Raw genomic sequence first — 25,469 nt, forward strand, 5'->3', positions numbered from 1 at the left:
TTTTCCAGGATTGTATGGGGTCCAGACCATTTGTCTTGGAGTGCTGCTGGGGCCACTGGCTCCAACACCCATACCTTCTGTCCTGGCTGAAACTCAACCAAGACAGCCTTTTGGTCATGCCAAGCTTTCTGTAAGGCCTGGCTTGCCTCAAGGTTTTTGGATGCCTTCTCCATATACTCAGCCATCCTGGAGCGGAGACCAAGTACATAGTCCACTATGTCTTGTTTAGGCTTTTTGAGAGGTAACTCCCATCCTTCCTTCACTAAACACAGTGGGCCTCTTACAGGGTGCCCAAACAACAATTCAAAGGGGCTGTAGCCAACTCCTTTTTGTGGGACCTCTCTGTAAGCAAACAGAAGGCAGGGTAGAAGGATGTCCCATCTTCGCCTGAGCTTTTCAGGTAATCCTTTGATCATACCCTTTAGGGTCTTGTTGAATCTCTCAACAAGCCCATTGCATTGTGGGTAATAAGGGGTGGTGAACTTGTAGTTGACACCACATTCCTTCCACATAGCTGTCAAGTATCCTGACATAAAGTTGGTACCTCTGTCAGATACTACCTTCTTAGGATCTGGAGAATACTCCAAGCAGGGCCCTGGCCACAACAGGAGCTGTAGTGGTCCTAAGGGGAACTGCCTCTGGATACCTGGTGGCATGATCCACTACCACCAGTATAAATCTGTGCCCAGATGCAGTGGGAGGATCCATGGGACCCACTATGTCTATTCCCACTCTTTCAAAGGGGACCCCCACCACAGGTAGTGGTATTAGGGGGGCCTTTGTTGTGCCACCTGATTTGCCACTGGCTTGGCAGGTAACACAGGAGCGACAAAACTCCTTTGTATCTTCATTCATATGAGGCCAGTGAAAGTGAGGGACAAGCCTGTCCCAAGTCTTGTTCTGGCCTAAGTGTCCTGCTAAAGGAATATCATGGGCCAAGGTAAGAAGGAAGCCCCTAAATTGCAGAGGTATAACCAACCTCCCGGTAGCACCAGGCTTGGGGTCTCTAGCCTCTGAATAAAGGAGCCCTTCATCCCAATACACTTTATGGGTACCTTGAGCATTCCCAGCAGCCTCAGCAGCAGCCAGCTGTCTGAGGGGTTCAAGAGAGGGACAGGATAACTGAGCCTGCCTCAAGTCAGCCCTTGAAGGTCCCCCTGTCCCCAGAAACTCAACCTGATCAGGTTCAAGCTCTTCAGGGACAGTTCCTTCAGGGTCCTCTAGATCAGCTTCCTGGGAAGGCTGATCATCACTCTGAGGCAGGGGGGAAGGCACAGCCTTGACCCTCCTGTTCTTCTTCTTGGTAGGTGCTTGGTCCATTGTTCCAGGATCCAAGACCTGAGGTTCAGTGAGGCACTTTTTGGCCTGTGACCTGGTCACAGCAAGGACATGTGATGATATACCTAACATCTCTGCATGAGTCCTGTACTCCACTTCTGACCATAGAGAACTGTCTAGGTCATTGCCCAACAAACATTCTACTGGGAGGTCTGCACTAACCACAACCCTTTTGAGGCCAGTTACCCCTCCCCATGAGAAGTTAACAACTGCCACACTATGTGAAGTAGTGGCATTGCTGGCATTGGTCACCAGGTAGTTCTCACCTGGTATGTACTGTCCAGGGTCCACAAAGCCTGGTGTCACCATAGTGACACTGGCACATGTGTCCCTGTAGGCTTGAGCCACTTTGTCATTAATTAAAGGAGTCTGTCTGTACTTGCCCAGGTTACTGGGGCTCACAGTCAGGGACAAATTAATGTCCCCATCACAGATCAAGACTGCCTGTGTCAGGGTTCTGTCTAAGTCAGAATCTCCTTCAGTTCCCATAGTGATTCCCACTACACCCTTTGTCTGGGGACCAACACTGCTAACAGTAGTACTGGGAGCAGGTGCCTTAGGGGCAACAGTGATGGGGGCTCCACCCTTCTTACAATCACTAGTCCAGTGAGTTGTATTCTTGCAATGATTGCACCAGGGTTTCTTTTGACCTTCTTTCTTCTTTCCCTTGGATTGTTGTTGGGACCCACCCTCCTTAGCAGTAGTTTGGGGCCCTGTTGAAGACTTCTGGTCTTTAGATTTCTGATCTCCACCCTTTTGGTCTGTTTTCTTCTGATCACCCCCTTGGCCCTGGTTCTGGTTCTTTTGCTTAACCCTGGTTCTGACCCATTTGTCTGCCTTCTTTCCCAATTCTTGGGGAGAGGTCAGATCAGAGTCAACCAAGTGTTGATGCAGTTGCTGGTTTTGACAGTTATTTAAAATCTGTTCTCTCATCATCAAATTATACAATCCTGTAAAATCAGATACCTTACTTCCCAGCAACCAACCCTCCAAAGCCTTAGTGGCACATTCAATGTATTCAGACCAGTCCTGAGTCTGTGTCTTTTGGGTGTCTCTGAACATTAACCTGTACTGTTCAGTGGTTAAGCCTAACCCATCAACCAGAACACTCTTCAGGACCCTGTAATTTCTGACATCCTCTTCTCTAACAGTGAGGAGTCTGTCTCTGCCTCTTCCTTCAAAGGAGAGCCAGAGGATTGCTGCCCACTGGTCTTCAGGAACCTGCTGTACTTTGCAGGCTCTCTCAAGAGCAGTTATCCATTTGTGGATGTCATCCCCACTTTTGTAGGGGGGCACAACCTTAGACAGGTTCCTATTATCAAAGACCCTATCTTTGTCCTTAGGGACAATGCTGCCACCAGTGGGTATAGACCCACTCTCTCTAGGTTGCCTAGCCTTGTTCAGTTTTTCTTCCATCAGGGCTACCTCTATCTCCTGCTTCCTGATCCTCATCTGGGCTTCCTGCATTCTGGCCTCATGTTCCCTCCTCTGAGGGGTGGTCATCCTTTTCCTGGAGTGACCTTGAGAGCCTCTAGAGGCATGAGAAGCATTAGAGTCACCTGAGCGATTCCTTTGCCTCCCAAGCCCCTGGTTAAGTCCACTGGGGAGATCCAATGGGATGGTCCCATTGTCAGTCCCCAATAGCCTTAGTTTAGCTGGGCCAAGTATAACACTTGGCACTGGGCTAGTTCTCCCTTCATCATCACTACTTTCTGTATCCTCCCCACTTTCCTCCTCTGTAGTATGGTTCTCATCTAAGGGATGGCTATTGGAAAGGGGTACTTCTGTAGCATCTTCAGAAGGGGGGCCTCCTGTTCCTGACCCTAAGGGGGCTAACTGGGAAGTTTTTTTGAGCTCTCTCTGATTTTCATCATTTTGCAAGAGTTCTCTGAGCTCAGCAGAGGTAGGGTTCTTGGGCTGTTTAAGGCCTCTAAGAGTTGCCAAATGCCTGAGCTCATTCTGATTAAGGGTAGCAAAGATGGATGGTGCCCTCTGGGGGTCACTCTCAACAGAGATAGGTACATTGGACCCCTCTGCCCCAGCCATTGCTCTTAAGTGTGGGTGGATGTGTTGCAATCTACCTACACTTGGGTTTACCTACTAAACCTATCTAGTAGTTGTAGTCAGGGTGTGCTACTCCCTTTGCTCTACAACAACTAAGTTCAGTAGAACTTATGTATATCTAATCTTGTTTTATATGTACCTACAGGTACATATGTGATCTTTCAATTGGTAACCAAGAGATTACAATGGTAAAACACAGCAAGCTCAAATCCAACCGCTGCTCACCAATGTGAGAAGTTGGCCTGGTATATGATGCTCACTAGTTAAAGTGATCACCTTGTACCATGCCAAGCAACCCTTATGGTGTGGTTGTAAGTCAACCTTTTCGGACTAGCTGCCCTAGTGGTAGCGTAGGCTAAGCAGTCTTTGAGGCTAAACTCGTGAAGCGTGTTAAGCCAGCTGTTTTACCAAATGTAACCCCCTTTTATACCAATGAAAGGACACCACACAGATATATATTCAAAATATATATGTATTTATTTCTTAAAGTAACCCCTAGTCTCTTTATGAGCACAGGAGCACAGATCGTCAAACAAGATTACATTAGAATACACAGAAGTTGCACTTTATATGGATAGGCCCTGGTGGCCGCTCAAACCATATACTAAAATAGTGGTATAAGTACCACGAACAGAAAAGGGAAAAGGCCTAGGGCCTCTAGAATCGCTGGGCCTACAAGGAGCTAACTTCAGTTAGTGACCAGGAGGTCCACGGGTGGCGTGTGCAGAGCAAATAGTCACACGCGTGCTCCCATAGGTTTCAATGGGTGCGTAAAAAGTACAAAGTTACTGCAAAGAGGATCTTCCGGATGGACTAGGAACTCAAGATTTGGAACACAGGCACTAGAGATGTATTACTACACTTGGGCACAGGTGTGCCAGCTTTACCTCACCCACAGGAAGCGGGTGCATAGGCCTCGAAGTGCGTCGGGTTTCTTCTATCTGTTCCGTGGAGCTTGAAGACAAAGATGCTGCAGGCGGTCGGTCCGGGAGAGATGCAGTGGATCCAAGAGTGGATCGGAGATGTTGAAGACCTGTAAGCAGAGGGGACAGTGTTCACAGCCACTAGCCAGTGACCGGCGTGGCACCAGGTGGGTACCAGGCAATGTCGGGTGCAAACAGGAAGAAAGGTGTAGCTTGTCTCTGCAGCCACGTGGTCCCTGGAGATCGACGACGTCCAGGAGTCGGTTCACGAGCTGTCCCACGCAGGCTCTCGCTGTCGGCGGTGTCGGCGACTTGATCGAAGCAAACAAGCCTTGGCAAAAGCAATTGTTGTAGGAGATGAAATAAGCTGATGGTTCTGACCAGCAAGGTCAGAAGGACTGCTCCTTTGGAGGGGAGCAAGGGCCAGTCTGGAGCAACCAGACCAGCGGTGTATTTTGTAGAGTTCGTCGCCAAGATGGCTACTAGCCAGCGGGCCAGCAACCGGTTAGGCGCGTCGAGTGGCAAAATGCAGAAGGGCCCCACGCAGATCGTGGAGATGCTGGAGGGCTCACCTTTGGTGCAGATGCTGCTCGGGTGTTGGGCTTCTCAGATCCCAAAGCACAACTTGGAGGGAGCCTCGGTTGTTGCACTTGTCAGCTTGTCGTGGTCGTTTCAAGATGGCTGGCTCCACGTGTCTCGGTGCCTCCACGGGTCTCCTCTTTTCAGGGACTGTGGATCGGGTGGTGAGAGGTCTGGAGGTCCAGGTCTTGTCAGTCTCTGGGCTCGGGCTCCGGCGGGAGGCGGCGGCAAAGCAGACGTTGATTCGCTGGATGGTGCTTGCGTTAGCAAGGTGGTCACTCCCTGACCACAGGGGAGATTGGCTTCAGTCCTCTGTGCAGCAGAGCGTCGAAGTTCCCGTCTTCTTCTTAGTGTTAAGTTGATTCCAGGATGTCTGAAGTCTTAGGACACAGCTCCTACCTTTAAGCGGATTCTAGGGGCCGGACTACCTGCTAGGTCCCTCCCTATGGGTGGGACCAGGAAGGGGGGTGGTTACACCCCCAATCCTTTGCCCAGCTCGCCCCAGGCCCGGGACTGGTGTGCCCCAGGACCGGTTTGAACTGGCATATGCACCGAGGCTCCTTGTGAGCCACAGGCATGTCTGGTTTCTTTCAAGCCCTACCTGACCAATACACAAAATCCTGTCTGGGGTGGTGCACGCACCTCCCCTGGTAGGAAACCCTTTGTCCACACCTCCCAAGCTGGAAGGACTCCCAGCAGCAGGAGGGCAGACTTGTGTCTGTGGTGGCAGCATCCATTTTGTGGATCTGAGGCTATGTCTGATTTTACCCGGGTTTCAGGTACTGTACATGTCGTGTCCCTCTAGAAGGGTGGAATGCTAACCCCGTCGCCAGAATTGGCGAGGGGTTAGTATTCCAATTCGTATGACACCTTACTCGACATGTTTTGATAAAGCCAAACCAAAGTTAGCATTTAACCGCGAGGTTCATAATGCACTTAAGAGTATATGGTATGACGATATCTGGAAACAGTAGAAGGAAGTTGTTCCGACCACTGCAGACAGGCTCAGCTCATGCCAGAGCACCATCTCACACGGAACCAAGCACTCTGCCTTCAGGATTGTTAAGGCCTGCCATAGGAGTGACTTATAGGTTACCAGGTGTCCCATTTAAGGTTAGGTATAGGTATACTACACCTAAGTAAGAGGTGATTACACCAACTTACCCCAGCTGAGTGATCAGCCAGTTGTGTCAGATTGTTAGGCCAAGCCTGGGGTGGCATAATACATGCTTCAGCCCCTGGCAGGCCTTGGGTACACCAATGCCCTGGGTACCTAGTGTACACTGGTACAGGGGCTGACAGGGTGATCCACTTCCAATTGGTTATGCACCTAGGGTGCATAGTTTTAATGTAGTAGAGAGAACAGCAGGCTGGGGGTCTGATTGGCAGGCCCACAGCCTCAATATGTCAAAAACCAGTGAAGCAAAAAGCAAAAATTTGGGGTGACCATAGGATAGCAGACCCTACTCTCCTACAGGAAACCTAGCAAACCTATACATTTTTTAAAACTAGACACCCAGGGGAATCCAGGATGGGGTGACTTGACTGCCTCCCACCAGGGTCTGTTACCCAGAATCCCTTGCAAACCTAAAAAATTGTCAAAAAAACCACATTTTCCCCACATTTCTGTTGTGGAAAGTTCCGGAATCTGCGTGGATCCACAAATTTCCACCCACCCCGCGTTCCCCAAAGTCCTATGAGAAAAACGGTAACTCACTTGTGTGGGTCGGCCTACTGCCCGCGACAGGAAACGGCGCAAAACGCAACGTGGTCACACCTCAATTTCGCAGTGAAAAATGACCCTTTTTTGGCAAAATGACTAGCTGTAGTTTTTGAACCCTAGCTCTGCGGGCACCTTGGGAAACCTAGCAAACCTATACATTTTTTAAAACTAGACACCCAGGGAAATCCAGGATGGGGTGACTTGACTGCCTCCCACCAGGGTCTATTACCCAGAATCCCTTGCAAACCTAAAAGATTGTCCAAAAAAACACATTTTCCCCACATTTCTGTGGTGGAAAGTTCCGGAATCTGCGTGGATCCACAAATTTCCAACCACCCTGCGTTCCCCAAAGTCTTACGAGAAAAACGGTACCTCACTTGTGTGGTTCGGCCTAGTGCCCGCGACAGGAAACGTCGCAAAACGCATCGTGGTCACACCTCAATTTCGCAGTGAAAAATGACCCTTTTTTGGCAAAATGACTAGCTGTAGTTTTTTAACCCTAGCTCTGCGGGCACCTTGGGAAACCTAGCAAACCTATACATTTTTGAAAACTAGACACCCAGGGGAATCCAGGATGGGGTGACTTGACTGCCTCCCACCAGGGTCTGTTACCCAGAATCCCTTGCAAACCTAAAAGATTGTCCAAAAAAACACATTTTCCCCACATTTCTGTGGTGGAAAGTTCCGGAATCTGCGTGGATCCACAAATTTCCACCCACCCCGCGTTCCCCAAAGTCTTACGAGAAAAACGGTACCTCACTTGTGAGGGTCGGCCAAGTGCCCGCGACAGGAAACGGCACAAAACGCAACGTGGTCACACCTCAATTTCGCAGTGAAAAATTACCCTTTTTTGGCAAAATGTCTAGCTGTAGTTTTTGAACCCTAGCTCTACGGGCACCTTGGGAAACCTAGCAAACCTATACATTTTTGAAAACTAGACACCCAGGGGAATCCAGTATGGGGTGACTTGACTGCCTCCCACCAGGGTCTGTTACCCAGAATCCCTTGCAAACCTAAAAAATTGTCCAAAAAAACCACATTTTCCCCACATTTCTGTCGTGGAAAGTTCCTGAATCAGCGTGGATCCACAAATTTCCACACAACCCGCGTTCCTCAAAGTCTTACGATAAAAACGGTACCTCACTTGTGTGGGTCAGCCTAGTGCCCGCGACAGGAAACGGCGCAAAACGCAACGTGGTCACACCTCAATTTCGCAGTGAAAAATGACCCTTTTTTGGCAAAATGTCTAGCTGTAGTTTTTGAACCCTAGCTCTGCGGGCACCTTGGGAAACCTAGCAAACCTATACATTTTTGAAAACTAGACACCCAGGGGAATCCAGGATGGGGTGACTTGACTGCCTCCCACCAGGGTCTGTTACCCAGAATCCCTTGCACACCTAAAAAATTGTCAAAAAAAACACATTTTCCCCACATTTCTGTTGTGGAAAGTTCCGGAATCTGCGTGGATCCACAAATTTCCACCCACCCTGCGTTCCCCAAAGTCTTACGAGAAAAACAGTAACTCACTTGTGTGGGTCGGCCTAGTGCCCGCGACAGGAAACGGCGCAAAACGCATCGTGGTCACACCTCAAGTTCACAGTGAAAAATGACCCTTTTTTGGCAAAACGACTAGCTGTTGTTTTTGAACCCTAGCTCTGCGGGCACCTTGGGAAACCTACCAAACCTACACATTTTTGAAAACTAGACACCCATGGGAATCCAGGATGGGGTGACTTGACTACCTCCCACCAGGGTCTGATAACCAGAATCCCTTGCAAACCTAAAAAATTGTCCAAGAAAACCCCATTTTCCCCACATTTCTGTGGTGGAAAGTTCCGGAATCTGCGTGGATCCACAAATTTCCACCCACCCCGTGTTCCCCAAAGTCTTACGAGAAAACTGGTACCTCACTTGTGTGGGTCGGCCTACTGCCCGCGAAAGGAAACGGCGCAAAACGCAACGTGGTCACACCTCAATTTCGCAGTGAAAAATGACCCTTTTTTGGCAAAATGACTAGCTGTAGTTTTTGAACCCTAGCTCTGCGGGCACCTTGGGAAACCTAGCAAACCTATACATTTTTTAAAACTAGACACCCAGGGAAATCCAGGATGGGTTGACTTGACTGCCTCCCACCAGGATCTGTTACCCAGAATCCCTTGCAAACCTAAAAAATTGTCAAAAAAACCACATTTTCCCCACATTTCTGTCGTGGAAAGTTCCGGAATCTGCGTGGATCCACAAATTTCCATCCACCCCGCGTTCCCCAAAGTCTTACGAGAAAAACTGTAACTCACTTGTGTGGGTCCGCCTAGTGCCCGCAACAGGAAACGGCGCAAAACGCAACGTGGTCACACCTCAATTTCGCAGTGAAAAATGACCCTTTTTTGGCAAAATGACTAGCTGTAGTTTTTTAACCCTACCTCTGCGGGCACCTTGGAAAACCTAGCAAACCTATACATTTTTGAAAACTAGACACCCAGGGGAATCCAAGATGGGGTGACTTGACTGCCTCCCACCAGGGTCTGTTACCCAGAATCCCTTGCAAACCTAACAAATTGTCAAAAAATACACATTTTCCCCATATTTCTGTCGTGGAAAGTTCCGGAATCTGCATGGATCCACAAATGTCCACCCACCCCGCATTCCCCAAAGTCTTACGAGAAAAACGGTACCTCACTTGTGTGGGTCGGCCTAGTGCCCGCGACAGGAAACGGCACAAAACGCAATGTGGTCACACCTCAATTTCGCAGTGAAAAATGACCCTTTTTTGGCAAAATGTCTAGCTGTAGTTTTTGAACCCTAGCTCTACGGGCACCTTGGGAAACCTAGCAAACCTATACATTTTTGAAAACTAGACACCCAGGGGAATCCAGGATGGGGTGACTTGACTGCCTCCCACCAGGGTCTGTTACCCAGAATCCCTTGCAAACCTAAAAAATTGTCCAAAAAAAACACATTTTCCCCACATTTCTGTCGTGGAAAGTTCCTGAATCAGCGTGGATCCACAAATTTCCACACAACCCGCGTTCCTCAAAGTCTTACGAGAAAAACGGTAACTCACTTGTGTGGGTCGGCCTAGTGCCCGCGACAGGAAACGGTGCAAAACGCAACGTGGTCCCACCTCAATTTCGCAGTGAAAAATGACCCTTTTTTGGCAAAATGACTAGCTGTAGTTTTTTAACCCTAGCTCAGCTGGCACCTTGGGAAACCTAGCAAACCTATACATTTTTTAAAACTAGACACCCAGGGAAATCCAGGATGGGGTGACTTGACTGCCTCCCACCAGGGTCTATTACCCAGAATCCCTTGCAAACCTAAAAAATTGTCCAAAAAAACACATTTTCCCCACATTTCTGTAGTGGAAAGTTCCGGAATCTGCGTGGATCCACAAATTTCCACCCACCCCGCGTTCCCCAAAGTCTTACGAGAAAAACGGTAACTCACTTGTGTGGGTCCGCCTAGTGCCCGCAACAGGAAATGGCGCAAAACGCAACGTGGTCACCCCTCAATTTCGCAGTGAAAAATGACCCTTTTTTGGCAAAATGACGAGCTGTAGTTTTTTAACCCTACCTCTGCGGGCACCTTGGGAAACCTAGCAAACCTATACATTTTTGAAAACTAGACACCCAGGGGAATCCAAGATGGGGTGACCTGACTGCCTCCCACCAGGGTCTGTTACCCAGAATCCCTTGCAAACCTAACACATTGTCAAAAAATACACATTTTCCCCATATTTCTGTCGTGGAAAGTTCCGGAATCTGCGTGGATCCACAAATTTCCACCCACCCCGCGTTCCCCAAAGTCTTACGAGAAAAACGGTACCTCACTTGTGTGGGCGGCCAAGTGCCCGCGACAGGAAACGGCACAAAACGCAACGTGGTCACACCTCAATTTCGCAGTGAAAAATTACCCTTTTTTGGCAAAATGTCTAGCTGTAGTTTTTGAACCCTAGCTCTACGGGCACCTTGGGAAACCTAGCAAACCTATACATTTTTTAAAACTAGACACCCAGGGGAATCCAGGATGGGGTGACTTGACTGCCTCCCACCAGGGTCTGTTACCCAGAATCCCTTGCAAACCTAAAAAATTGTTTAAAAAAAACACATTTTCCCCACATTTCTGTCGTGGAAAGTTCCTGAATCAGTGTGGATCCACAAATTTCCACACAACCCGCGTTCCTCAAAGTCTTACGAGAAAAACGGTACCTCACTTGTGTGGGTCGGCCTAGTGCCCGCGACAGGAAACGGCGCAAAACGCAACGTGGTCACACCTCAATTTCGCAGTGAAAAATGACCCTTTTTTGGCAAAATGTCTAGCTGTAGTTTTTGAACCCTAGCTCTGCGGGCACCTTGGGAAACCTAGCAAACTTATACATTTTTGAAAACTAGATAACCAGGGGAATCCAGTATGGGGTGACTTGACTGCCTCCCACCAGGGTCTGTTACCCAGAATCCCTTGCAAACCTAAAAAATTGTCAAAAAAACCACATTTTCCCCACATTTCTGTTGTTGAAAGTTCCGGAATCTGCGTGGATCCACAAATTTCCACCCACCCCGCGTTCCCCAAAGTCCTATGAGAAAAACGGTAACTCACTTGTGTGGGTCGGCCTACTGCCCGCGACAGGAAACGGCGCAAAACGCAACGTGGTCACACCTCAATTTCGCAGTGAAAAATGACCCTTTTTTGGCAAAATGACTAGCTGTAGTTTTTGAACCCTAGCTCTGCGGGCACCTTGGGAAACCTAGCAAACCTATACATTTTTTAAAACTAGACACCCTGGGAAATCCAGGATGGGGTGACTTGACTGCCTCCCACCAGGGTCTATTGCCCAGAATCCCTTGCAAACCTAAAAGGTTGTCCAAAAAAACAAATTTTCCCCACATTTCTGTGGTGGAAAGTTCCGGAATCTGCGTGGATCCACAAATTTCCAACCACACTGCGTTCCCCAAAGTCTTATGAGAAAAACGGTACCTCACTTGTGTGGTTCGGCCTAGTGCCCGCGACAGGAAACGTCGCAAAACGCATCGTGGTCACACCTCAATTTCGCAGTGAAAAATGACCCTTTTTTGGAAAAATGACTAGCTGTAGTTTTTTAACCCTAGCTCTGCGGGCACCTTGGGAAACCTAGCAAACCTATACATTTTTGAAAACTAGACACCCAGGGGAATCCAGGATGGGGTGACTTGACTGCCTCCCACCAGGGTCTGTTACCCAGAATCCCTTGCAAACCTAAAGAATTGTCAAAAAAACCACATTTTCCCCACATTTCTGTTGTGGAAAGTTCCGGAATCTGCGTGAATCCACAAATTTCCATCCACCCCCCGTTCCCCAAAGTCTTACGAGAAAAACGGTAACTCACTTGTGTGGGTCCGCCTAGTGCCCGCAACAGGAAACGGCGCAAAACGCAACGTGGTCACACCTCAATTTCGCAGTGAAAAATGACCCTTTTTTGGCAAAATGACTAGCTGTAGTTTTTTAACCCTACCTCTGCGGGCACCTTGGGAAACCTAGCAAACCTATACATTTTTTAAAACTAGACACCCAGGGGAATCCAAGATGCGGTGACTTGACTGCCTCCCACCAGGGTCTGTTACCCAGAATCCCTTGCAAACCTAACAAATTGTCAAAAAATACACATTTTCCCCATATTTCTGTCGTGGAAAGTTCCGGAATCTGCGTGGATCCACAAATTTCCACCCACCCCGCGTTCCCCAAAGTCTTACGAGAAAAACGGTACCTCACTTGTGTGGGCGGCCAAGTGCCCGCGACAGGAAACGGCACAAAACGCAACGTGGTCACACCTCAATTTCGCAGTGAAAAATTACCCTTTTTTGGCAAAATGTCTAGCTGTAGTTTTTGAACCCTAGCTCTACGGGCACCTTGGGAAACCTAGCAAACCTATACATTTTTTAAAACTATACACCCAGGGGAATCCAGTATAGGGTGACTTGACTGCCTCCCACCAGGGTCTGTTACCCAGAATCCCTTGCAAACCTAAAAAATTGTCTAAAAAAAACACATTTTCCCCACATTTCTGTCGTGGAAAGTTCCTGAATCAGTGTGGATCCACAAATTTCCACACAACCCGCGTTCCTCAAAGTCTTACGAGAAAAACGGTACCTCACTTGTGTGGGTCGGCCTAGTGCCCGCGACAGGAAACGTCGCAAAACGCAACGTGGTCACACCTCAATTTCGCAGTGAAAAATGACCCTTTTTTGGCAAAATGTCTAGCTGTAGTTTTTGAACCCTAGCTCTGCGGGCACCTTGGGAAACCTAGCACACTTATACATTTTTGAAAACTAGACAACCAGGGGAATCCAGGATGGGGTGACTTGACTGCCTCCCACCAGGGTCTGTTACCCAGAATCCCTTGCAAACCTAAAAAATTGTCAAAAAAACCACATTTTCCCCACATTTCTGTTGTGGAAAGTTCCGGAATCTGCGTGGATCCACAAATTTCCACCCACCCCGCGTTCCCCAAAGTCCTATGAGAAAAACGGTAACTCACTTGTGTGGGTCGGCCTACTGCCCGCGACAGGAAACGGCGCAAAACGCAACGTGGTCACACCTCAATTTCGCAGTGAAAAATGACCCTTTTTTGGCAAAATGACTAGCTGTAGTTTTTGAACCCTAGCTCTGCGGGCACCTTGGGAAACCTAGCAAACCTATACATTTTTTAAAACTAGACACCCTGGGAAATCCAGGATGGGGTGACTTGACTGCCTCCCACCAGGGTCTATTACCCAGAATCCCTTGCAAACCTAAAAGATTGTCCAAAAAAACACATTTTCCCCACATTTCTGTGGTGGAAAGTTCCGGAATCTGCGTGGATCCACAAATTTCCATCCACCCCGCGTTCCCCAAAGTCTTACGAGAAAAACGGTAACTCACTTGTGTGGGTCCGCCTAGTGCCCGCAACAGGAAACGGCGCAAAACGCAACGTGGTCACACCTCAATTTCGCAGTGAAAAATGACCCTTTTTTGGCAAAATGACTAGCTGTAGTTTTTTAACCCTACCTCTGCGGGCACCTTGGGAAACCTAGCAAACCTATACATTTTTTAAAACTAGACACCCAGGGGAATCCAAGATGGGGTGACTTGACTGCCTCCCACCAGGGTCTGTTACCCAGAATCCCTTGCAAACCTAACAAATTGTCAAAAAATACACATTTTCCCCATATTTCTGTCGTGGAAAGTTCCGGAATCTGCGTGGATCCACAAATTTCCACCCACCCCGCGTTCCCCAAAGTCTTACGAGAAAAACGGTACCTCACTTGTGAGGGTCGGCCAAGTGCCCGCGACAGGAAACGGCACAAAACGCAACGTGGTCACACCTCAATTTCGCAGTGAAAAATTACCCTTTTTTGGCAAAATGTCTAGCTGTAGTTTTTGAACCCTAGCTCTACGGGCCCCTTGGGAAACCTAGCAAACCTATACATTTTTGAAAACTAGACACTCAGGGGAATCCAGTATGGGGTGACTTGACTGCCTCCCACCAGGGTCTGTTACCCAGAATCCCTTGCAAACCTAAAAAATTGTCCAAAAAAAACACATTTTCCCCACATTTCTGTCATGGAAAGTTCCTGAATCAGCGTGGATCCACAAATTTCCACACAACCCGCGTTCCTCAAAGTCTTACGATAAAAACGGTACCTCACTTATGTGGGTCGGCCTAGTGCCCGCGACAGGAAACGGCGCAAAACGCAACGTGGTCACACCTCAATTTCGCAGTGAAAAATGACCCTTTTTTGGCAAAATGTCTAGCTGTAGTTTTTGAACCCTAGCTCTGCGGGCACCTTGGGAAACCTAGCAAACCTATACATTTTTGAAAACTAGACACCCAGGGGAATCCAAGATGGGGTGACCTGACTGCCTCCCACCAGGGTCTGTTACCCAGAATCCCTTGCAAACCTAACACATTGTCAAAAAATACACATTTTCCCCATATTTCTGTCGTGGAAAGTTCCGGAATCTGCGTGGATCCACAAATTTCCACCCACCCCGCCTTCCCCAAAGTCTTACGAGAAAAACGGTACCTCACTTGTGTGGGCGGCCAAGTGCCCGCGACAGGAAACGGCACAAAACGCAACGTGGTCACACCTCAATTTCGCAGTGAAAAATTACCCTTTTTTGGCAAAATGTCTAGCTGTAGTTTTTGAACCCTAGCTCTACGGGCACCTTGGGAAACCTAGCAAACCTATACATTTTTTAAAACTAGACACCCAGGGGAATCCAGTATGGGGTGACTTGACTGCCTCCCACCAGGGTCTGTTACCCAGAATCCCTTGCAAACCTAAAAAATTGTCTAAAAAAAACACATTTTCCCCACATTTCTGTCGTGGAAAGTTCCTGAATCAGTGTGGATCCACAAATTTCCACACAACCCGCGTTCCTCAAAGTCTTACGAGAAAAACGGTACCTCACTTGTGTGGGCGGCCTAGTGCCCGCGACAGGAAACGGCGCGAAACGCAACGTGGTCACACCTCAATTTCGCAGTGAAAAATGACCCTTTTTTGGCAAAATTACTAGCTGTAGTTTTTGAACCCTAGCTCTGCGGGCACCTTGGGAAACCTAGCAAACCTATACATTTTTTAAAACTTGACACCCAGGGAAATCCAGGATGGGGTGACTTGACTGCCTCCCACCAGGGTCTATTACCCAGAATGCCTTGCAAACCTAAAAGATTGTCCAAAAAAACACATTTTCCCCACATTTCTGTGGTGGAAAGTTCCGGAATCTGCGTGGATCCACAAATTTCCATCCACCCCGCGTTCCCCAACGTCTTACGAGAAAAACGGTAACTCACTTGTGTGGGTCCGCCTAGTGCCCGCAACAGGAAACGGCGCAAAACGCAACGTGGTCACACCTCAATTTCGCAGTGAAAAATGACCCTTTTTTGGCAAAATGACTAGCTGTAGTTTTTTAACCCTACCTCTGCGGGCACCTTGGGAAACCTAGCAAACTTATACATTTTTTAAAACTAGACACCCAGGGGAATCCAAGATGGGGTGACTTGACTGCCTCCCACCAGGGTCTGTTACCCAGAATCCCTTGCAAACCTAACAAATTGTCAAAAAATACACATTTTCCCCATATTTCTGTCGTGGAAAGTTCCGGAATCTGCGTGGATCCACAAATTTCCACCCACCCCGCGTTCCCCAAAGTCTTACGAGAAAAACGGTACCTCACTTGTGAGGGTCGGCCAAGAGCCCGCGACAGGAAACGGCACAAAACGCAACGTGGTCACACCTCAATTTCGCAGTGAAAAATTACCCTTTTTTGGCAAAATGTCTAGCTGTAGTTTTTGAACCCTAGCTCTACGGGCACCTTGGGAAACCTAGCAAACCTATACATTTTTTAAAACTATACACCCAGGGGAATCCAGTATAGGGTGACTTGACTGCCTCCCACCAGGGTCTGTTACCCAGAATCCCTTGCAAACCTAAAAAATTGTCTAAAAAAAACACATTTTCCCTACATTTCTGTCGTGGAAAGTTCCTGAATCAGTGTGGATCCACAAATTTCCACACAACCCGCGTTCCTCAAAGTCTTACGAGAAAAACGGTACCTCACTTGTGAGGGTCGGCCAAGTGCCCGCGACAGGAAACGGCACAAAACGCAACGTGGTCACACCTCAATTTCGCAGTGAAAAATTACCCTTTTTTGGCAAAATGTCTAGCTGTAGTTTTTGAACCCTAGCTCTACGGGCACCTTGGGAAACCTAGCAAACCTATACATTTTTTAAAACTATACACCCAGGGGAATCCAGTATAGGGTGACTTGACTGCCTCCCACCAGGGTCTGTTACCCAGAATCCCTTGCAAACCTAAAAAATTGTCTAAAAAAAACACATTTTCCCCACATTTCTGTCGTGGAAAGTTCCTGAATCAGTGTGGATCCACAAATTTCCACACAACCCGCGTTCCTCAAAGTCTTACGAGAAAAACGGTACCTCACTTGTGTGGGTCGGCCTAGTTCCCGCGACAGGAAACGGCGCAAAACGCAACGTGGTCACACCTCAATTTCGCAGTGAAAAATGACCCTTTTTTGGCAAAATGTCTAGCTGTAGTTTTTGAACCCTAGCTCTGCGGGCACCTTGGGAAACCTAGCAAACTTATACATTTTTGAAAACTAGACAACCAGGGGAATCCAGGATGGGGTGACTTGACTGCCTCCCACCAGGGTCTGTTACCCAGAATCCCTTGCAAACCTAAAAAATTGTCAAAAAAACCACATTTTCCCCACATTTCTGTTGTGGAAAGTTCCGGAATCTGCGTGGATCCACAAATTTCCACCCACCCCGCGTTCCCCAAAGTCCTATGAGAAAAACGGTAACTCACTTGTGTGGGTCGGCCTACTGCCCGCGACAGGAAACGGCGCAAAACGCAACGTGGTCACACCTCAATTTCGCAGTGAAAAATGACCCTTTTTTGGCAAAATGACTAGCTGTAGTTTTTGAACCCTAGCTCTGCGGGCACCTTGGGAAACCTAGCAAACCTATACATTTTTTAAAACTAGACACCCTGGGAAATCCAGGATGGGGTGACTTGACTGCCTCCCACCAGGGTCTATTACCCAGAATCCCTTGCAAACCTAAAAGATTGTCCAAAAAAACACATTTTCCCCACATTTCTGTGGTGGAAAGTTCCGGAATCTGCGTGGATCCACAAATTTCCATCCACCCCGCGTTCCCCAAAGTCTTACGAGAAAAACGGTAACTCACTTGTGTGGGTCCGCCTAGTGCCCGCAACAGGAAACGGCGCAAAACGCAACGTGGTCACACCTCAATTTCGCAGTGAAAAATGACCCTTTTTTGGCAAAATGACTAGCTGTAGTTTTTTAACCCTACCTCTGCGGGCACCTTGGGAAACCTAGCAAACCTATACATTTTTTAAAACTAGACACACAGGGGAATCCAAGATGGGGTGACTTGACTGCCTCCCACCAGGGTCTGTTACCCAGAATCCCTTGCAAACCTAACAAATTATCAAAAAATACACATTTTCCCCATATTTCTGTCGTGGAAAGTTCCGGAATCTGCGTGGATCCACAAATTTCCACCCACCCCGCGTTCCCCAAAGTCTTACGAGAAAAACGGTACCTCACTTGTGAGGGTCGGCCAAGTGCCCGCGACAGGAAACGGCACAAAACGCAACGTGGTCACACCTCAATTTCGCAGTGAAAAATTACCCTTTTTTGGCAAAATGTCTAGCTGTAGTTTTTGAACCCTAGCTCTACGGGCCCCTTGGGAAACCTAGCAAACCTATACATTTTTGAAAACTAGACACTCAGGGGAATCCAGTATGGGGTGACTTGACTGCCTCCCACCAGGGTCTGTTACCCAGAATCCCTTGCAAACCTAAAAAATTGTCCAAAAAAACCACATTTTCCCCACATTTCTGTCATGGAAAGTTCCTGAATCAGCGTGGATCCACAAATTTCCACACAACCCGCGTTCCTCAAAGTCTTACGATAAAAACGGTACCTCACTTATGTGGGTCGGCCTAGTGACCGCGACAGGAAACGGCGCAAAACGCAACGTGGTCACACCTCAATTTCGCAGTGAAAAATGACCCTTTTTTGGCAAAATGTCTAGCTGTAGTTTTTGAACCCTAGCTCTGCGGGCACCTTGGGAAACCTAGCAAACCTATACATTTTTGAAAACTACACACCCAGGGGAATCCAAGATGGGGTGACCTGACTGCCTCCCACCAGGGTCTGTTACCCAGAATCCCTTGCAAACCTAACACATTGTCAAAAAATACACATTTTCCCCATATTTCTGTCGTGGAAAGTTCCGGAATCTGCGTGGATCCACAAATTTCCACCCACCCCGCGTTCCCCAAAGTCTTACGAGAAAAACGGTACCTCACTTGTGTGGGCGGCCAAGTGCCCGCGACAGGAAACGGCACAAAACGCAACGTGGTCACACCTCAATTTCGCAGTGAAAAATTACCCTTTTTTGGCAAAATGTCTAGCTGTAGTTTTTGAACCCTAGCTCTACGGGCACCTTGGGAAACCTAGCAAACCTATACATTTTTTAAAACTAGACACCCAGGGGAATCCAGTATGGGGTGACTTGACTGCCTCCCACCAGGGTCTGTTACCCAGAATCCCTTGCAAACCTAAAAAATTATCTAAAAAAAACACATTTTCCCCACATTTCTGTCGTGGAAAGTTCCTGAATCAGTGTGGATCCACAAATTTCTACACAACCCGCGTTCCTCAAAGTCTTACGAGAAAAACGGTACCTCACTTGTGTGGGCGGCCTAGTGCCCGCGACAGGAAACGGCGCGAAACGCAACGTGGTCACACCTCAATTTCGCAGTGAAAAATGACCCTTTTTTGGCAAAATTACTAGCTGTAGTTTTTGAACCCTAGCTCTGCGGGCACCTTGGGAAACCTAGCAAACCTATACATTTTTTAAAACTAGACACCCAGGGAAATCCAGGATGGGGTGACTTGACTGCCTCCCACCAGGGTCTATTACCCAGAATGCCTTGCAAACCTAAAAGATTGTCCAAAAAAACACATTTTCCCCACATTTCTGTGGTGGAAAGTTCCGGAATCTGCGTGGATCCACAAATTTCCATCCACCCCGCGTTCCCCAACGTCTTACGAGAAAAACGGTAACTCACTTGTGTGGGTCCGCCTAGTGCCCGCAACAGGAAACGGCGCAAAACGCAACGTGGTCACACCTCAATTTCGCAGTGAAAAATGACCCTTTTTTGGCAAAATGACTAGCTGTAGTTTTTTAACCCTACCTCTGCGGGCACCTTGGGAAACCTAGCAAACTTATACATTTTTTAAAACTAGACACCCAGGGGAATCCAAGATGGGGTGACTTGACTGCCTCCCACCAGGGTCTGTTACCCAGAATCCCTTGCAAACCTAACAAATTATCAAAAAATACACATTTTCCCCATATTTCTGTCGTGGAAAGTTCCGGAATCTGCGTGGATCCACAAATTTCCACCCACCCGCGTTCCCCAAAGTCTTACGAGAAAAACGGTACCTCACTTGTGAGGGTCGGCCAAGTGCCCGCGACAGCAAACGGCACAAAACGCAACGTGGTCACACCTCAATTTCGCAGTGAAAAATTACCCTTTTTTGGCAAAATGTCTAGCTGTAGTTTTTGAACCCTAGCTCTACGGGCCCCTTGGAAAACCTAGCAAACCTATACATTTTTGAAAACTAGACACTCAGGGGAATCCAGTATGGGGTGACTTCATTGCCTCCCACCAGGGTCTGTTACCCAGAATCCCTTGCAAACCTAAAAAATTGTCCAAAAAAACCACATTTTCCCCACATTTCTGTCATGGAAAGTTCCTGAATCAGTGTGGATCCACAAATTTCCACACAACCCGCGTTCCTCAAAGTCTTACGATAAAAATGGTACCTCACTTATGTGGGTCGGCCTAGTGCCCGCGACAGGAAACGGCGCAAAACGCAACGTGGTCACACCTCAATTTCGCAGTGAAAAATGACCCTTTTTTGGCAAAATGTCTAGCTGTAGTTTTTGAACCCTAGCTCTGCGGGCACCTTGGGAAACCTAGCAAACCTATACATTTTTGAAAACTAGACACCCAGGGGAATCCAAGATGGGGTGACCTGACTGCCTCCCACCAGGGTCTGTTACCCAGAATCCCTTGCAAACCTAACACATTGTCAAAAAATACACATTTTCCCCATATTTCTGTCGTGGAAAGTTCCGGAATCTGCGTGGATCCACAAATTTCCACCCACCCCGCGTTCCCCAAAGTCTTACGAGAAAAACAGTACCTCACTTGTGTGGGCGGCCAAGTGCCCGCGACAGGAAACGGCACAAAACGCAACGTGGTCACACCTCAATTTCGCAGTGAAAAATTACCCTTTTTTGGCAAAATGTCTAGCTGTAGTTTTTGAACCCTAGCTCTACGGGCACCTTGGGAAACCTAGCAAACCTATACATTTTTTAAAACTAGACACCCAGGGGAATCCAGTATGGGGTGACTTGACTGCCTCCCACCAGGGTCTGTTACCCAGAATCCCTTGCAAACCTAAAAAATTGTCTAAAAAAAACACATTTTCCCCACATTTCTGTCGTGGAAAGTTCCTGAATCAGTGTGGATCCACAAATTTCCACACAACCCGTGTTCCTCAAAGTCTTACGAGAAAAACGGTACCTCACTTGTGTGGGTCGGCCTAGTGCCCGTGACAGGAAACGGCGCAAAACGCAACGTGGTCTCACCTCAATTTCGCAGTGAAAAATGACCCTTTTTTGGCAAAATGACTAGCTGTAGTTTTTTAACCCTAGCTCAGCTGGCACCTTGGGAAACCTAGCAAACCTATACATTTTTTAAAACTAGACACCCAGGGAAATCCAGGATAGGGTGACTTGACTGCCTCCCACCAGGGTCTATTACCCAGAATCCCTTGCAAACCTAAAAAATTGTCCAAAAAAACACATTTTCCCCACATTTCTGTAGTGGAAAGTTCCGGAATCTGCGTGGATCCACAAATTTCCACCCACCCCGCGTTCCCCAAAGTCTTACGAGAAAAACGGTAACTCACTTGTGTGGGTCCGCCTAGTGCCCGCAACAGGAAATGGCGCAAAACGCAACGTGGTCACACCTCAATTTCGCAGTGAAAAATGACCCTTTTTTGGCAAAATGACTAGCTGTAGTTTTTTAACCCTACCTCTGCGGGCACCTTGGGAAACCTAGCAAACCTATACATTTTTTAAAACTAGACACCCAGGGGAATCCAAGATGGGGTGACCTGACTGCCTCCCACCAGGGTCTGTTACCCAGAATCCCTTGCAAACCTAACACATTGTCAAAAAATACACATTTTCCCCATATTTCTGTCGTGGAAAGTTCCGGAATCTGCGTGGATCCACAAATTTCCACCCACCCCGCGTTCCCCAAAGTCTTACGAGAAAAACGGTACCTCACTTGTGTGGGCGGCCAAGTGCCCGCGACAGGAAACGGCACAAAACGCAACGTGGTCACACCTCAATTTCGCAGTGAAAAATTACCCTTTTTTGGCAAAATGTCTAGCTGTAGTTTTTGAACCCTAGCTCTACGGGCACCTTGGGAAACCTAGCAAACCTATACATTTTTTAAAACTAGACACCCAGGGGAATCCAGGATGGGGTGACTTGACTGCCTCCCACCAGGGTCTGTTACCCAGAATCCCTTGCAAACCTAAAAAATTGTCTAAAAAAAACACATTTTCCCCACATTTCTGTCGTGGAAAGTTCCTGAATCAGTGTGGATCCACAAATTTCCACACAACCCGCGTTCCTCAAAGTCTTACGAGAAAAACGGTACCTCACTTGTGTGGGTCGGCCTAGTGCCCGCGACAGGAAACGGCGCAAAACGCAACGTGGTCACACCTCAATTTCGCAGTGAAAAATGACCCTTTTTTGGCAAAATGTCTAGCTGTAGTTTTTGAACCCTAGCTCTGCGGGCACCTTGGGAAACCTAGCAAACTTATACATTTTTGAAAACTAGATAACCAGGGGAATCCAGTATGGGGTGACTTGACTGCCTCCCACCAGGGTCTGTTACCCAGAATCCCTTGCAAACCTAAAAAATTGTCAAAAAAACCACATTTTCCCCACATTTCCGTTGTGGAAAGTTCCGGAATCTGCGTGGATCCACAAATTTCCACCCACCCCGCGTTCCCCAAAGTCCTATGAGAAAAACGGTAACTCACTTGTGTGGGTCGGCCTACTGCCCGCGACAGGAAACGGCGCAAAACGCAACGTGGTCACACCTCAATTTCGCAGTGAAAAATGACCCTTTTTTGGCAAAATGACTAGCTGTAGTTTTTGAACCCTAGCTCTGCGGGCACCTTGGGAAACCTAGCAAACCTATACATTTTTTAAAACTAGACACCCTGGGAAATCCAGGATGGGGTGACTTGACTGCCTCCCACCAGGGTCTATTGCCCAGAATCCCTTGCAAACCTAAAAGGTTGTCCAAAAAAACACATTTTCCCCACATTTCTGTGGTGGAAAGTTCCGGAATCTGCGTGGATCCACAAATTTCCAACCACCCTGCGTTCCCCAAAGTCTTACGAGAAAAACGGTACCTCACTTGTGTGGTTCGGCCTAGTGCCCGCGACAGGAAACGTCGCAAAACTCATCGTGGTCACACCTCAATTTCGCAGTGAAAAATGACCCTTTTTTGGCAAAATGACTAGCTGTAGTTTTTTAACCCTAGCTCTGCGGGCACCTTGGGAAACCTAGCAAACCTATACATTTTTGAAAACTAGACACCCAGGGGAATCCAGGATGGGGTGACTTGACTGCCTCCCACCAGGGTCTGTTACCCAGAATCCCTTGCAAACCTAAAGAATTGTCAAAAAAACCACATTTTCCCCACATTTCTGTTGTGGAATGTTCCGGAATCTGCGTGAATCCACAAATTTCCATCCACCCCCCGTTCCCCAAAGTCTTACGAGAAAAACGGTAACTCACTTGTGTGGGTCCGCCTAGTGCCCGCAACAGGAAACGGCGCAAAACGCAACGTGGTCACACCTCAATTTCGCAGTGAAAAATGACCCTTTTTTGGCAAAATGACTAGCTGTAGTTTTTTAACCCTACCTCTGCGGGCACCTTGGGAAACCTAGCAAACCTATACATTTTTTAAAACTAGACACCCAGGGGAATCCAAGATGCGGTGACTTGACTGCCTCCCACCAGGGTCTGTTACCCAGAATCCCTTGCAAACCTAACAAATTGTCAAAAAATACACATTTTCCCCATATTTCTGTCGTGGAAAGTTCCGGAATCTGCGTGGATCCACAAATTTCCACCCACCCCGCGTTCCCCAAAGTCTTACGAGAAAAACGGTACCTCACTTGTATGGGCGGCCAAGTGCCCGCGACAGGAAACGGCACAAAACGCAACGTGGTCACACCTCAATTTCGCAGTGAAAAATGACCCTTTTTTGGCAAAATGACTAGCTGTAGTTTTTGAACCCTAGCTCTGCGGGCACCTTGGGAAACCTAGCAAACCTATACATTTTTTAAAACTAGACACCCTGGGAAATCCAGGATGGGGTGACTTGACTGCCTCCCACCAGGGTCTATTACCCAGAATCCCTTGCAAACCTAAAAGATTGTCCAAAAAAACACATTTTCCCCACATTTCTGTGGTGGAAAGTTCCGGAATCTGCGTGGATCCACAAATTTCCATCCACCCCGCGTTCCCCAAAGTCTTACGAGAAAAACGGTAACTCACTTGTGTGGGTCCGCCTAGTGCCCGCAACAGGAAACGGCGCAAAACGCAACGTGGTCACACCTCAATTTCGCAGTGAAAAATGACCCTTTTTTGGCAAAATGACTAGCTGTAGTTTTTTAACCCTACCTCTGCGGGCACCTTGGGAAACCTAGCAAACCTATACATTTTTTAAAACTAGACACACAGGGGAATCCAAGATGGGGTGACTTGACTGCCTCCCACCATGGTCTGTTACCCAGAATCCCTTGCAAACCTAACAAATTATCAAAAAATACACATTTTCCCCATATTTCTGTCGTGGAAAGTTCCGGAATCTGCGTGGATCCACAAATTTCCACCCACTCCGCGTTCCCCAAAGTCTTACGAGAAAAACGGTACCTCACTTGTGAGGGTCGGCCAAGTGCCCGCGACAGGAAACGGCACAAAACGCAACGTGGTCACACCTCAATTTCGCAGTGAAAAATTACCCTTTTTTGGCAAAATGTCTAGCTGTAGTTTTTGAACCCTAGCTCTACGGGCCCCTTGGGAAACCTAGCAAACCTATACATTTTTGAAAACTAGACACTCAGGGGAATCCAGTATGGGGTGACTTGACTGCCTCCCACCAGGGTCTGTTACCCAGAATCCCTTGCAAACCTAAAAAATTGTCCAAAAAAACCACATTTTCCCCACATTTCTGTCATGGAAAGTTCCTGAATCAGCGTGGATCCACAAATTTCCACACAACCCGCGTTCCTCAAAGTCTTACGATAAAAACGGTACCTCACTTATGTGGGTCGGCCTAGTGCCCGCGACAGGAAACGGCGCAAAACGCAACGTGGTCACACCTCAATTTCGCAGTGAAAAATGACCCTTTTTTGGCAAAATGTCTAGCTGTAGTTTTTGAACCCTAGCTCTGCGGGCACCTTGGGAAACCTAGCAAACCTATACATTTTTGAAAACTAGACACCCAGGGGAATCCAAGATGGGGTGACCTGACTGCCTCCCACCAGGGTCTGTTACCCAGAATCCCTTGCAAACCTAACACATTGTCAAAAAATACACATTTTCCCCATATTTCTGTCGTGGAAAGTTCCGGAATCTGCGTGGATCCACAAATTTCCACCCACCCCGCGTTCCCCAAAGTCTTACGAGAAAAACGGTACCTCACTTGTGTGGGCGGCCAAGTGCCCGCGACAGGAAACGGCACAAAACGCAACGTGGTCACACCTCAATTTCGCAGTGAAAAATTACCCTTTTTTGGCAAAATGTCTAGCTGTAGTTTTTGAACCCTAGCTCTACGGGCACCTTGGGAAACCTAGCAAACCTATACATTTTTTAAAACTAGACACCCAGGGGAATCCAGTATGGGGTGACTTGACTGCCTCCCACCAGGGTCTGTTACCCAGAATCCCTTGCAAACCTAAAAAATTGTCTAAAAAAAACACATTTTCCCCACATTTCTGTCGTGGAAAGTTCCTGAATCAGTGTGGATCCACAAATTTCCACACAACCCGCGTTCCTCAAAGTCTTACGAGAAAAACGGTACCTCACTTGTGTGGGCGGCCTAGTGCCCGCGACAGGAAACGGCGCGAAACGCAACGTGGTCACACCTCAATTTCGCAGTGAA

This window comes from Triturus cristatus, chromosome 1_1, assembly GCF_964204655.1.
Source record: "Triturus cristatus chromosome 1_1, aTriCri1.1, whole genome shotgun sequence".
NCBI lineage: Eukaryota > Metazoa > Chordata > Amphibia > Caudata > Salamandridae > Triturus > Triturus cristatus.